At 39.2% G+C, this 13,547-nt stretch overlaps 1 long non-coding RNA gene across 1 annotated transcript in view; it reads left to right on the top strand.

Annotated features, from left to right (window-relative positions):
* The window catches only part of LOC132378226 (uncharacterized), a 105,572-nt gene that overhangs the window by 23,008 nt on the left and 69,017 nt on the right, over positions 1-13,547 (top strand). Inside the window, exon 2 of the long non-coding RNA XR_009506924.1 lies at positions 5,070-5,148. This is a non-coding gene — a long non-coding RNA (uncharacterized LOC132378226). The remainder of the gene's footprint in view (positions 1-5,069; positions 5,149-13,547) is intronic.

The raw sequence follows: 13,547 nt of genomic DNA, 5'->3' as shown, positions 1-13,547 counted from the left end.
CAGAAGATAATGGTTTCCCACGTCACACTACACGGCACATTTTTTAAGTCTTTGTGTGTAGTTTTTCATTGATTCAATTGTATTTCCTTGTTCTGCTGTAAATGCCATCAAGAAAGTGAATTTCATGGGATATGTGACATATATGTACTTTGGCAATAAATTTACTTTAAACTTTGAACATTTTAATCTGAATCCAGATCATATATAAACACAATGAAGAACTGTGACCCCACCCTCTCATACTCATACCACACATCACTAGTAACTTTAATCATTATTCTCTAACTTTACCAACTTTACAATCTCTATCCAAATGCATAGGTTCCCTCTAATTTATAACCATATAACAATCACAGCATGGAAACAGGCCATCTCTGCCCTCCTAGTCCGTGCCGAACTCTTAATCTTACCTAGTCCCACCTACCCGCACTCAGCCCATAACCCTCCACTCCTTTCCTGTCCATATACCTATCCAATTTTACCTTAAATGACACAACTGAACTGGCCTCTACAGGAAGCTCATTCCACACAGCTATCACTCTCTGAGTAAAGAAATACCCCCTCGTGTTTCCCTTAAACTTCTGCCCCCTAACTCTCAAATCATGTCCTCTCGTTTGAATCTCCCCTACTCTCAATGGAAACAGCCTATTCACGTCAACTCTATCTATCCCTCTCAAAATTTTAAATACCTCGATCAAATCCCCCCTCAACCTTCTACGCTCCAATGAATAGAGACCTAACTTGTTCAACCTTTCTCTGTAACTTAAGTGCTGAAACCCCGGTAACATCCTAGTAAATCGTCTCTGCACTCTCTCTAATTTATTGATATCTTTCCTATAATTTGGTGACCAGAACTGCACACAATATTCTAAATTTGGCCTTACCAATGCCTTGTACAATTTTAACATTACATTCCAACTTCTGTACTCAATGCTTTGATTTATAAAGGCCAGCGTTCCAAAAGCCTTCTTCACCACCCTATCTACATGAGACTCCATCTTCAGGGAACTATGCACTGTTATTCCTAGATCTCTCTGTTCCTCTGCATTCCTCAATGCCCTACCATTTACTCTGTATGTTCTATTTGGATTATTCCTGCCAAAATGTAGAACCTCACACTTCTCAGCATTAAGCCCCATCTGCCAACGTTCAGCCCATTCTTCTAACCGGCATAAATCTCCCTGCAAGCTTTGAAAACCCACCACATTATCGACAACACCTCCTACCTTAGTATCATCGGCATACTTACTAATCCAATTTACCACCCCATCATCCAGATCATTTATGTATATTACAAACAACATTGGGTCCAAAACAGATCCCTGAGGCACCCCGCTAGTCACCAGCCTCCATCCTGATAAACAATTTCTTGTGTTCTCTTTTTTGTTAATAGTCTCTTGCACAGAAACTAAGTGAATAGCTTCTGGACGATAATATAATTAAAATCCATGCACGCTCCCTTATAGATTACTTTAGTTATCTCCTCAAAGCATTCAACTAAGCTCATCAGACATGAGTCACCCTTCACAAATAACATTCAGATCTTCTTATATTTGTGCAAGTGCTCAGTCATTCAGTCTCTAATGAGAGATTGGTAGAGCATTCCCCATAGCAAATGTTAGACTAATAGGTCTATAATTTCCTTATTTATCTCTTCTACCCTTCTCAAATAATGTCATGACTTTGGTATTTTTCCAAACTGATCTATGATAAAGGAAAACATTCATAAAATACAGAAGATTAAATAATACTTATAATTAATTAAAAATAATTCTATTATCTAAGTTAATATTTGAATAGTTTGAAGGAAACTGACCTTCATTTCACTCCAGTTGACAGAGGAACCCCTTGTGAAACACTCATCTTCTACATACGATTTTATTAATTTTGACTGGAGCACCTGTGTTTAAACTGTTTTGATTTTTTCCTCATCAAAAGGCATCATTTTCTTCAAGCACTTTGAAGAGATCATTAAATAACAACAAGATATTCCAATTATTTGTTGGATAACTAGTCTGAGAGAAGATGGCAAGGTGTCCATTTATTGTTCCATTTTATATTATCTGATTTTCTTATGTTAACAGTAATCATAACAAGTATTACCAGTGTGAGTGTATTCTACCGATTTATTAACAATCAGCAGTTGATTAGTCTTGACTAGCAGAGGTGGATCATAGAATTTCCCACACAATTAATTTAGTCACTAGCAAATGCAGAAATCACTTGTGAAAGGTGAATTGTAGATTGAATAGAGTCATAAACTGTTACATGAACACAAAAGATTCTGCTGATATTGGAAATCCAGATTAACACACACAGAATGCTGGAGGAACTCAAAAAGTTGGGCAGCAACTATAGAGAGCAATGTTTTGGGCACAAACCATTCACCAGGACTAATGAAGATTCTCAGTCTGAAACATTGACTGTTTATTCCTCTCCATAGTAGCTGGCTGACATAAAGCACTATGGCACAGAAATAGGACTTTCAGCCCATCTAGTGCATGCTGATCTGATCTTCAGCCTAGTCCCATCAACCTGAGGTTGGAACATATCCCTCCATACCCTGCTGTCTATGTACCTATCAAAACTTCTCTTAAATGTGCAATACAAAATAAGTATGATGATACAACATACAAACTAAAGGGGAAGACTTGGTCGATCCCAAAGATGTATTCTGTGTCCCCTGCTTCTCATTAACCCATTGTCCTTGGGTGACACCATCTAAAAATATGACTCCATATGTAAGCTGACAATGACATTAAAACCTTTTTTCTCAACTCTTCCACTGCCTGTTTTATCATAGTGTCTTTTTAGTACCCTGTTTTAGGTGAGTGTAAATTTTCTCCAATTAAAGGTTTGGTAGAGAAAAAACAATCACCACAAAGTCACTCTCCTTTTCAGTCTCTGTCTAAGACTGAAGCAGATACAATAGATTCTGTTTACTGTATGTCATGAAATTTCTTGTTTTGTGGCAGCTGTACATAAAAAAATTTAACATAAATTAGAATAAGAAATATATAAAATATAAATAAACCATGCAAAAAAAGAGCAAATTAGTGAGATAGTGTTCGTGGGTTCATGGACTATTTCAGAAATCTAATGGTGGAGGGAAGAAGCTGTTCCTGAATTATTGAATATGGGTCTTCAGACTTCTGCACCTCATTCCTGCTGGTATAATGCAAAGAGGGTATGCACTGGATGGTGAGGGCCCTTAGGGATGGATACTGTCTTCTCGAGACACTGCCTCTTGAAGATGTCCTTGATGAGATTGTCAAGATTGATAAATCCCCAGGACCGGATATGATACACCCCAGGTTGTTGTGGGAATTGAGAGAAGAGATCGCTGGAGCATTAGCTATGATCTTTGAATCCTCTTTGGCTACAGGGGAAGTGCCGGAGGACTGGAGAATGGCAAATGTAGTTCCCTTGTTTAAAAAAGTTAATAGGGAGAAACCTGGGAATTATAGACTGGTGAGTCTTACGTCGGTGGTCTACAAACTACTGGAAATGATTCTTAAGGATAGGATCTATGAGCATTTGGAGAAATACAGTCTACTCATGGATTGTCAACATGGCTTTGTGAAGGGAAGATCGTGCCTCATGAGCCTGATTGAGTTTTTTGAAGAGGTAACAAAAGAAATTGATGAGGGTAGGGCAGTGGATGTGGTCTACATGGACTTCAGCAAGGCATTTGACAAGGTCCCTCACAAGAGACTCATCCAGAAAGTCATGAGGCGGGGTTAAGTGGAACCTTGGCTGTTTGGATAAAACATTGGCTTAAAGGAAGAAAGCAGAGGGTAGTTGTGAAAAGAAAGTATTCTGCCTGGAGGTTGGTGAAAGTATGCTACCTGGAATGCCGCAAGGATCTGTCCTGGGAACCCTGCTAATTGTGATTTTTATAAATGACCTGAATGTAGAGGCAGAAGGATGAGTGAGTAAGTTTGCGGATGACAGGAAGATTGGAGCAGTTGTGGATGGAGCTGCAGGTTGTCGAAGGTTACAAGAGGATATAGACAGGCTACAGAGTTGGGCAGAAAAATGGCAGATGGAGTTCAATCTGGATAAGTGTGAGGTGATGCATTTTGGAAGGTCAAACCAGAAGACTGAGTACGGGATTAATGGTCAGTTACTTAAGAATGTGGATGAACAAAGGGACCTTGGGGTTCAAATCCATATATCCCTCAAGGTCACTGCGCAGGTTGATAGGGTAGTTAATAAGGCCTATGGGATGCTAGGCTTCATTAACAGGGGGATTGAGTTCAAGAGTAGAGAGGTCATGTTGCAACTCTACAAATCTCTGGTGAGACTGCACAGAGTATTGTGTTCAATTCTGGTCACCTCATTATAGGAAGGATGTGGAGAGGGTGCAGTGCAGATTTACCAGGATGTTGCCTGGTTTGGAGAACAAGTCATATAAAGCAAGGTCAGCAGAGCTGGGACTTTTCTCTTTGAAGCATAGAAGAATGATAGGGGACTTGATAGAGGTCTACAAGATTATGAGAGACATAGATGGGTGGATAGTCAGTTCCTGTTTCCCAGGGCACCAACAGCAAACACCAGAGGGCATCTGTACAAAATTAAGGGAGGGAAGTTTAGGGGAGACATCAGGGATAAGTTTTTTTACACAGAGGGTTGTGAGTGCCTGGAATGGCTTGCTAGGGATGGTGGTGGAGGCTAAAACATTAGGGGTATTTAAGAGCCTCTTGGACAGGCATTTGGATGAAAGAAAAATAGAGGATTATGGGGTAGTGTGGGTTTAGTACTTTTTGTAAAGGATTATATGGGTCGGCACAACATGGAGGGCTGAAGGGTCTGTACTGTGCAGTAATGTTCTATGGTTCTATGATGGGGAGGCTAGTGCCTATGATGGAACGTTCTGCACCCTCTTTTGATCCTGTACATTGGAACTTTCATACCAGGTGAGGATACAACCCATCAGAAAGTTTTCCATGGTACATCTGTAGAAATTTGGAGGAGTCTTTGGTGAGATATCAAATCTCCTCAAGCTGCTATTGAGGTAGAGCTGCTGATGTGCCTTCTTCATGATTGTATCATTATTTTGGACCCAGGACAGTTCCTTTGAGATGTTGATGCCCAGAACCTTGAAGTTGCTCACCCTTTCAACTGCTAGCCCATCAATGAAGACTGGTGAGTGTTTCCCCAGCTTTCCCTTCCTGGAGTACATCTGTCTTTGATCAAAGCTCCTACATGTATTTTTGTCATCAAGGTTATCCGTATTGCCTTGTGCAACAGCCCATCCTCTGTCTATTTCCAAAATCCTCACATATGCTTTTACCAAGTCTGGACCAAACTATCCCAGGCCAGCCTCTCACCATAAACTTGAGCTCATCACGAACTCTATCCTAAAGTCTCAATCAACCCATGATCTCTGTTCCCTGCACCCTTCATGAGACATAAAGATAAGTATAGGGTGTGACGTTCTGATACTTCCCCTGCTCCTGCTAACCTTCAAGGTTCACACTACAAAGCTTTGATTCCACTCCCTTCCAGGATATGCATTATTTCAGTATCTGTAATGGTGGCTGTTAGTGGTAAATTCAGTGAGATTTAGAATTGATAATACTTCTCTTGCTCTTCTACCACCTTGTTTAGACATACAGTACAATAGAGCTGACTAATAGCCAAATGGATGAAAGAAAAATGAAAGGTTATGTGGGAGAGATGGATTAGACTGATCTAGGAGTCGATTAAACAGCCAGCACAACATGGAGGGCCATGCTGTGACGGTCTATGTTCTAATGTCAGGTATGTGCAGACTGAAAGAGGATGCTGAGGGTGTGTTACATACATTGATAAATTGATTCACTATTGGCAGATGTACTGAGGTACAGTGAAAAACATCTCTCGCTTGCTATCCATATAGGTTATTTCATTACAACAGTGCATTGAGGTAGTTTAAGGAAAAACAATAAAAGAATAAAAAATAAAATGTTACAATTATTGATTTCAACAGCTTTATGCCTCTCTAGAAATCTCGCAGCACATACAGAATCTTAGCAACAAGCAGAGAATTTTACCCAGCTCACAATGATATCATTCCTTTCAAGATGTGAAAATATTAAAAGCACTGCTGGGGGAACTCAGTGGGTCGAACTGACTCTCTGAATTCCTCCAGCGTTTTGTATGTTGCTCCAGATTCTACCATCTGCTGTCTTTCTGACTTCACGAAAACATCAATCCACCCAGAGCACAATGACCCAGTTCATTTGAGACCTAAGATTCTTGCAAATTTCTACAGATGTACCGTAGGGAGCATTCTAACTAGTCGCATCATTGTCTGGTGGGGAGGAGGCAATGTGGAGAATCAGAAAAAGCTGCAAAAAGTTATAAACTCAGTCAGCTCCTTCATGGTCTCTGGTGTCCATTGAGGACATCTTCAAAAAGTGATGCCTCAAAAAGGTGGCATCCATCAGCCAGGACATAGCCTCTTCTCATTGCTGCCACCAGGGAAGGGGTACAGTAGCCTGAAGACACGCACTCAATGCTTTAGGAACAGTTTCTTCCTCTCTGCCATCAGATTTCTGAATGGACAATAAACCCATTGTCACCACATCTTCTTTTTAGCTCTCTTTTTGCACTACTTATGTAATTTAGTTTTTAATATATATAATTAAATTACATAAATAGTGTATATTTATAATATATAATATTTCTTATTGTAATTTATATATACTTTGTTATATATTGTACTGTACTGCTGCAGCAAAACAACAAATTTCACAACATAAACAAAGTTCAATGGTCAAAGTAAATTTATTATCAAAGTACATACATGTCACTATATACAACCCTGAGATTCATTTCCTTGTGGACATACAGTACTCAATAATAACCATAATAGAATAATAATAGAATAATAACCATAATGGAAGCAATAAAAGAATGCACCAACTTGGGCATTCAACCAATCTGCAAAAGATAGCAAACTGTACAAATGCCATAAAAAATAAATAATAATAATAATAATAATAATAATAATAATAATAATAATAATAATAATAATAATAATAATAATAATAATAATAATAATAAAATAAACAATAATTGAGAACATGAGATGAAGAGTCCTTTAAAGTGAGTCTGTAGTTTGTGGGAAAATTTCAATGATAAGGCAGATGAGGTTGAGTGAATTTATCCCTTTTTGTTCAAGAGTCTGATGGTTGAGGAACAAGAACTGTTCCTGAAACTGATGGTGTGAGTCCTGAGGCTTCTGTACCTTCTTCCTGGTGGCAGAAGCGAGAAGAAAGCATGACTTGGGTAGTGGGGGCTCCCTGAAGATGAATGCTGCTTTCCCACACAAAGCTTCATGTATATATGCTCAATGGTAGGGAGGTCTTTACCTGTGATGAACTGGGCCATATCCATTACTTTTTATAGGATTTTCTGTTGAAGTGTATTGGTGTTTCTATACCAGGTTGTGATGCAGTCAGTCAATATGCTCTCCACCACACATCTATGGAACTTTGTCAAAGTTTTAGATGCCTTGCCAAATCTTTGCAAGCTCCTAATGAAATCGACGTGATTCCATGCTTTCTTTGTAATTGCATTTACGTGCTGGGACCAGAACAGGTCCTCCAAAATAATAGCACCCAGGAGCCTGATTCTGAATCGACAAGGATACAATGATGTGGAGAAGATGTTTCCTTTAGTGGGGGAGTCTAGGAGCAGAGGACACAGTCTCAGAATTGAGGAATGTTCATTTAGAATTGAGAATAGGAAAAATTTCTTTAGCCAGATGGTGGTGAATCTGTTGAATTCATTGCCACAGACAGGTAGGGAGGCCAGATCAATGGGTATGTTTGAAACAGAGGTTGATAGGTTGTTGATTAGTAAGGGATACAAAGTTTATGAGAAAAAGCAGGAGAATGGGTTTGAGAGGGATAATGAGTTAGCCTTGATGGAATGGCAGAGTAGACTTGATGAGTCGAATGGCCTAATTCTTTTCATATTCCTCTTGGTCTTATTAGCCTGAAATGTCATTTCTTTCTGCATGACTACTTTGTTGAGTACTGTATCTGGTACTCTCCGTTCAGCCTCCTCTACATCAGTGAGACCCAACATAGATTGGATTTACCTATCACCTGCAACCTTGTACTCCTTCCCTTCCACACACCTTCTTATTCTGGCTTCTCCCCTCTTCCTTTCCAGTCTTGATGAAGGGTCTTAGCCTGAAGCATTGACTGTTTATTACCCTCCTTAGATGATGCCTGACTTGCTGAGTTCTTCCAGTATTTTGTGTGTGCTGCTCACAATTTCCAATATCTGCTGAATCTCTTGTGTTTATACCTTAAAATTATGCCCCCTCTTATTAGCCATTTCCACCCTGGGAAAAGGCGCTGGCTGTCTACTCTATCTATGCCTCTTATCACTTTGTACACCTCTTCCAAATTACCTCTCATCCTCCTTCACTCCAAAGAGAAAAGCCCTAGCTCACTCAACCTGTCATCATAAGACATGCTGTCTAATCCAGGTAGCATCCTGGTAAATCTCTGCACTCTCTCTAAAGCTTTCATATCTTTCCTATAATGAAGCAACCAGAACTGAACACAGTACTCCAAGTGCAGTCTAACCAGATGGTTTTGTTAGACTTCTTATGCCAGGTAACATGATAATTAATTAATTAGGCTACATTAATATCAGAGAATAATTTAAATTAATGGTCATACTGCAGCTTTCTTCTAATTGTAGCTCAGGTTTATGTAAAAACTTTTGCAATGGTGGTTAAGGCTGAGAATCACATATAATGCATTGTTGACTTCTACAAATAATTCTGTCATAAATGTTAAAGAAAATACTGCTATAGTAACCTATAATATTATGAGTTTCCTATTATTTTATGAAAATTAAAATAAAAAGTCTATATGCAGCAAGGCCCATGTAATTCAGTTAAATTTGCTATCTTTAAGTGTTTTATATGGGGAACATTATAAGTCAGATAAATATTGACTAACAGGCTGGAGGAGACAACTCTATACTATGTTTGCAACGTTCTTTGAAAAGTAGGTCTGGAAGAGGGAGATAAGTCTTTCAAAGTGGGGGATCTTAATTACTGATAATAGGAAAGGATTACCACAGAATTTTTATTGAGACTTGTTTCTTTAATATATTCCTTAATTTACTTGCCTGCAGATAAGAAATTTATCTATTATATGCTTTTGAGCTCTTAGAAATGCTGGGGGTTGGGTAGAAAGACATTATTTATTTAAGTAGAAGCAAACACACGTTCCTCAATTTGCAGGAGCATTGCATTCCTGGAAAATATTTTGTTTAACGCATATGTTAAATAAATCAAAAAGGCTTTTTCAATTAGATTAAATGTAAAATTTCTGTTTCAGAGCCCAAGACTTCTTTCCCATACTGCTTAAAAACATGGATATACATCAATGAATCAGAATTAGTTTTATTATCACTGACATAGGTCATGAAATTTGTTGTTTTGTGGTAGCTGTAAGACATAAAAAATGTCACAAAAACAAAGTAGAGTCTTAGATAGGCAGCTGTATGACAGAAAAATAGAGGGAGGGAGGGAATGGTTAGATTGATCTTGGACTATGTTAATGTTTCAGCTCAATATTGTGGGACAAAGGGCCTGTTTCTTTGCTGTACAGTACTGTTCTATGTTCCAAAAGCTAGTGTTCATGGGCCATTCAGAAATCTGATGGTGGAGAAGAAGAAGCTGTTCCTGAAACATAGAGTATGGGTCTTCAGGCTCCTGTACCTCCTCTGCGATGGTAGTAACGGGAAGAGCGCAGGTTCTGAGGGGTGAGGATCTTTTATCATCTTTAAGCATCTGAAATAATAAAATATAATTACATTTATAGGATATAATTGGATATAGGGTGGTGAATCTATGGAATTCATTACCATAGATGGCAGTGGAGGCCAAGTTATTGGTATATTTAAAGCAGTGGTAGATAGGTTCTTGGTTAGTCAGGGTATCAAAGTTACCGGGAGAAGGCCAAAGAATGGGGTTGAAAGGGATGATAAATCAACCATGGAATGGCAGGACAGATTCAATGAGCTGAATAGCCTGGTTCTGCACCTAGGTCTTATGGTCGTTTTAACAATTGACCTTTAAACTAAGATAATAAAAATATAAATAATGTTCTCTTTCAGATTCTCGGTGAGTAAAACATACAAAACCTTGAGGAGTTCGACAGGGTGAATTTGGGGCGGTTTCATCCTCTTGTGACAGAATCTAGAACTAGAACTCACTGTTTCAAAATTAGGGGATTTAAAAATAATCTGATATGTAAGAAAACTTTATATACGTATAAAATAAATCTCATGGAAAGCTACAATCTATCAAATATGCTGAGAGCCAAAAGTCCAGTGCAAATAAGGAAGCTAAGGAAATTAGTGTTTGTAAAAAATAACTGTTGGAGGTGCTGGTGAGAATAAAACTTGACAAATCCCAAAGTGGTAGTCTACAGGTTTGAAAAATGTGTCTGTTGGGGATAGTGAAAACTCTGTTGGTGGTTGCCAACATCATCTCTGGAAAACTTCCTGCAAATAGGAAGGTAACAAGAATGATTCCACTATGTATTGGATCCATAGCTTTGTCCTTCTGTTTATGAATGCCACACATCTCCTATGCACAGTGAAACATGTTGTTTGCATGAGCAACCAACAAAACCTCAGCATATGCTGGGAGCAGCATTGCAAATATTGCCAAGCATACCAGTGCCAACATAGCTTAGAGTCACTGAGCTATCGAAAACTGCAGTACCGAAACACACTCTTAGCCCATCTAATCCATGCCAAATCATTTCAACTGCCTAGTTCCATCGACCTGCACCGTGTGGCATGGTAGTGTAGTGGTTAGCACAACACCTAACAGTACCAGCAGCCCAGGTTCAATTCCCGTTTGTACTCCCATGAACGTGTGGGTGCTGTAGTTTCCTCCCACAGTTCAATGACATACTGGTTAGTAGGTTGATTGGTCACATTGTAAGTTGTCTTGTGATTAGACAAGGGTAAATCGGAGGTTGCTGTAAATAACACCACACTGCTACTCCCAAAGGAGTATGTTGAAATTGTATAAGACATTGCTGAGGCCTAGTTTGGAGTATTCTGTGCAGTTTTGGCCACCTACCCACAGCAAAGATGTATATAACTTCGGAAGAGTACAGAGAAAATTTACAAGGCTGCTACCTGGACCGGAGAACCTGAGTTATAATGAAAGACTGAATAGGTTAGAACTTTATTCTCTAAAACTTAGAAGATTGAGAGAAGATTTGAAAGGGGTATCCAAAATTATGAGAGGTATAGCTTGCATTTCCTATCAGGCTTTTTCCACTGAGGCTGGGTGAGACTACAACTAGAGGTCATGGGTTAAGAGTGAAAGGTTAAGTGTTTAAGGGAAACATGAGGGTAAACTAATGAGCTGCCCGCACAAGCGGTGGATGTGATTTTGATTTCAACATTTCAGAGAAGTTTGGATAGACACATGGATGGTAGGGGTATGGAGGGCTCTGGTCCCAGTGTCCCAGAGCAGGTTGAAGGGACGAGGCAGTTTAAATGGTTTGGCATGGACTAGATGGCCCAAAGTGTCTGTTTCTATGCTGTAGTTTTCTATAACTCTATGACTCTATCTATGTTGGCACCAGAGTGCTTCCCCCTAAGCATATCCTTAGGTTGTGTTGGTGTTAACACAGATGATACATTTCACTGTGTGCTTTGATGAGTAAATTAATCAGAATCTGAATCTGTTACATCTTTAAACAATGGCATTTCTTCCTCACTGTCTACATGTAACACATATTTTATGGAATGGTCACTAGGTCTCAAATCAAAATATTTTATTACTCTCTGTGCTTTTCTATAATATAAAAATTACAATTGAATGATCAAATTACACACTAATCTAATTGGGTAATGGATCAGTGAATGTGCATGCTTTAGTAATTAGAAAGGTCATAAACTTCATTTAGTCGGAGCTTCTCCACAGCTGAGAAAATAGCTTAATGTAATGAATTGTCTTGTAAGAAACCAAGGGATCCCATCATGTCACCATGCACCTTTAATAATGTTAATCAGATTGCTAACAGCAGCTTTGAAACGTCCCTGATTTAAATTCCACAACATTCTGAAGACCTGCTTAATGAGCCTGTAGTTATTTTATATTTGGACAGTAATGACCACAAATTTATCTCTTTCACCATAGCACTGGAGAGGGATAGGAGCAGACAATTTGGGAAAACATTAAATTGTGGTTGGGGGAAATATGATGCTATTAGGCAGGAACTTGGGAGCATAAATTGGGAGCAGATGTTCCCAGGGAAATGCATGGCAATATGTGGCAAATGTTCAGGGAACATTTCCATGGAATTCTGCATAGGTATGTTCCATTGAGGCAGGGAAAGGATGGTAGAGTTAAAGAACCATCGTGTACAAAGTATGTAGAAAATCTAGTAAAGAAGAAAACAAAAGCTTACAAAAGGTTCAAGAAACTATGTACTGTTAGAGCTCTATAAAATTACAAGGTTGTTAGGAAGGAGCTTAAGAATGGAATTAGGAGAGCCAGAAGGGGCCATGAGAAGGCCTTGGCAAGCAGGATTCAGGAAAACCCCAAGGCATTCTACAAGTATGTGAAGAGGAAGAGCTTGAACGTGTGAGAATAGGACCAATCAGGTGTGATAATGGAAACCTGCGCATGGAGTCAGAGGAGGTAGTGGAGGTACTTAATGAATACTTCGCTTTAGTATTCACCAGGGAAAAGGACCTTGGCAATTGTGGTAATGACTTACAGCAGACTGAAATGCATGAGCCTATAGACATTAAGAAAAAGGTTGTGCTGGAGCTTTTGAAAAACATTAAGTTAGATAAGTCACTGGAACCGGATGAGATATACCCAAAGCTACTGTGGGAAGTGAGGGAGGACATTGCTGAGCCTCTTGCAATGATTTTTGCATCATTTGGGATGGGAGAAGTACCAGAGGACTGGAGGGTTGCAAATGTTGTTCCCTTGTTCAAGAAAGGGAGTAAAGATAACCCAAGAAATTATAGACCAGTGAGTCTGACTTCAGTGGTGGGCAAGTTATTGGACAAGATCCTAAGAGGCAGGTCTTATGAGCATTTGAAGAGACTTAATCTGATTAGGGATAGTCAGCATGGCTTTGTCAAGGGCAGATCATACCTTATGAGCCTGATCGAATTATTTGAGGATGTAACAAAACACATTAATGAAGGTAGAGCAGTGGATATAGTGTATATGCATTTCAGTAAGGCACTTGATAAGGTTCCCCATGCCAGGCTCCTTCAGAAAGTAAGGAGGCATGGGATCCAAGGAGACCTTACTTTGTGGATCCAGAATTGGGTTGGCAACAGAAGGCAAAGGTGGTTGTAGGTAGTCTGGAGGGTTGTCAGAGGTTATAGCGGGACATCAATAGGATGCAGAACTGGGCCAAGAGGAGACAGATGGACTTCAACCCAGATAAGTGTGAAGTGGTTAATTTTGGTAGGTCCAGTTTGAAGTCAGAATATAATATAAATGTTAAGGCTCTTGGCAGTGTGAAGGATCTGAG

This window comes from Hypanus sabinus, chromosome 20 (assembly GCF_030144855.1).
Source record: "Hypanus sabinus isolate sHypSab1 chromosome 20, sHypSab1.hap1, whole genome shotgun sequence".
Lineage (NCBI taxonomy): Eukaryota > Metazoa > Chordata > Chondrichthyes > Myliobatiformes > Dasyatidae > Hypanus > Hypanus sabinus.
The sequence above is the reverse complement of the archived record's forward strand: the minus strand, read 5'-3'. Positions and strand labels throughout refer to the sequence as shown.